Genomic DNA, 2500 nt, shown 5'->3' with positions numbered 1-2500 from the left:
GCAAGAAGCAATCGCAAGACATCTCGTATCTTCATGAACAAACCCGCTTGGAGTGCACGCCGACACCGAGGTGCAAGCATTGTCCGCGCAAGCCCATCCGAGCATCAACTCGACACCCGCTCTCACTCCCCGCCCAACGGTCGGACGTGGCACTCCGATAAAACCCGTCCACCGAGCACAAAGCAATCGCAAGACATCTCATATCTTCACGAACAAGCCCGCTTGGAGTGCACGCCCACACCGAGGTGCAAGCATTGTCCGCGCAAGCCCATCCGAGCGTCAACTCGACACCCGCTCTCTCACTCCCTGCCCGACGGACAAGCCCATCGTTATGGCCAAACCCCTCCGCCAAGCACGAAACAATCGCCAAGACAAGCACACTTGGAGTGCACGCCCACACCGAGGTGCAAGCATTGTCCAAGCACGCCCATCCCGCTCTCACTCCTTGCCCGACGGTCGGATGTGGCACTCCGGCCGAACCCTTCGTCCACCAAGCACAAAGCAATCGCAAGTTATCTCGTCTCCTCACGAACAAGCCCGCTTGGAGTGCACGCCCACACCGAGGTGCAAGCATTGTCCGCGCAAGCCCATCCGAGCATCAACTCGACACCCACTCTCACTCGCCGCCGGCGGCCGGAGGTGGCACTCCGCCGGCGCCGACCCCCCAAGCATATGTGCCCATGATGGGCGCAATGTGCTTGAAGGGTCGGCGCCGCGGCATAGGGGTACCCCCGCGCCCCGCCCATGCAGGCAGGTCGCCCCCCTATATAGTACATTCTGGCTTTTTTGGGTCTGGCAGGCTTGCATATGAAAAAGCCGAAATGTCACACCATGCCATAAATCTTGATTGTGTTATTATTATGACCGGGACTTGATTGTATTATGTTTTAGACATTCAAATGAGTGTGGAAAACAAGTTTCATAATTTTTGAACCAACCAATAATATTTTATGAATTTTTATTGTTAAAAAATTAAAAATAATTTAAAAATAGTAAAACGTTTCCAAAAATACTAATTTTTGGAGGACATCCTTTGTTTACATTTTTTAGATCCCAGAAAAAATTTCATAACAATCCAAGCACTAGAACATAGGTTTGACATCACATTTGTGTGTTGAGTGGGCATTGCGGCACCCTGCGCGCGCGGCACCCTGCGCGCACGCCCCACGCAGACGCATGGCCATGCGGCGCGCGCGCCCATGGCCGTGCCGCATTCGTGCGCATGGGGGCGCGCATGCTGCATGCTCGGTGGGCATGTGGGCATGCACGGTGGGGGCACGGGTTTGTTCCAACAACCTCCATAGAGTTTTTTCCATGAATTCTAGACGTGGGTGGTCACGCCCAACGCAGACGCATGCTGCGCGCGGCTTGCGCGCACGTCCCACGTAGACGCCTGGGCATGCGGCGCGCGGACACACACCCGCAGACGCATGCCGCGCTTAGCACTCTGCGCGCACGCCCCACACACGCCCGAAGGGCATGGCGCATGGTGGGCACCCTAGGCGTTCGTGTGCAAGCCTCGGCCATGGGCATGCGGCGCGCGCCCCACACACGCCCCACTGCAGTCGCCTGGGCTTGCGGCGCACGCCCCACACACGCCCGTAGACGCATGGCGCGCGCGGCCCCCTGCGCGCACGCCCCCCGCAGACGCACGGGCATGCAGCGCGCGACTCACACAAACCCACTAACGCACGGCGCGCGCGCCCATGGCCGTGCTTTGTACTCGAAGGCCTCGGCCTTGGTCCTTGACTTGCACACGAGCACACTATCTTATTCTTGGGCATTCAAAGATGATTTGCTTCAACTTTTTTTCTAGTCCAAAGCCAACCCCTCACTAACACTTATGTTTTTCGTCCTTTTACATAAGATATGACCTCCATGGCAATTGGAAGAAATAAATGAGTTGTGTGTGGGTAGGGTCGAGATGAATCTCGGTGGATCTTGGCAACAAGGCTCATCTGCCACTTACAAGCCAAGCACGCACGCCCCTTAGACGGATCCCCACGCTCGCACAAGCATCGCGTGCGCGGCACCCTACGCGCACGCCCCACTGCAGTCGCATGGGCTTGCGGCGCGCGCCCCACGCCCGCAGACGCATGGCGCGCGCGGCACCCTGCGCGCACGCCCCCCGCAGACGCACGGGCATGCAGCGGGCGACCCACAGACGCCCACTGACGCACGGCGCGCGCGCCCATGGCCGTGCTTTGTACTCCAAGGCCTCGGCCTTGGGCCTTGACTTGCACACGAGCTTCCTATCTTATACTTGGGCATTCAAAGATGATTTGCGTCAACTTGTTTTCTAGTCAAAGGCCAAACCCTCACTAACACTTATGTTTTTCGTCCTTTTACATAAGATATAACCTCCATGGCAATTGGAAGAAATAAATGAGTTGTGTGTGGGTAGTGTCGAGCTGAATCTCGGTGGATCATGGCAACAAGGATCATCTGCCACTCACAAGCCAAGCACGCACGCCCCTTAGATGGATCCCCACGCTGCCGC

Source organism: Cucumis melo, unplaced genomic scaffold (genome assembly GCF_025177605.1).
Source record: "Cucumis melo cultivar AY unplaced genomic scaffold, USDA_Cmelo_AY_1.0 utg001400l, whole genome shotgun sequence".
Taxonomy (NCBI): domain Eukaryota; kingdom Viridiplantae; phylum Streptophyta; class Magnoliopsida; order Cucurbitales; family Cucurbitaceae; genus Cucumis; species Cucumis melo.
This window is presented reverse-complemented; position numbering follows the sequence as displayed.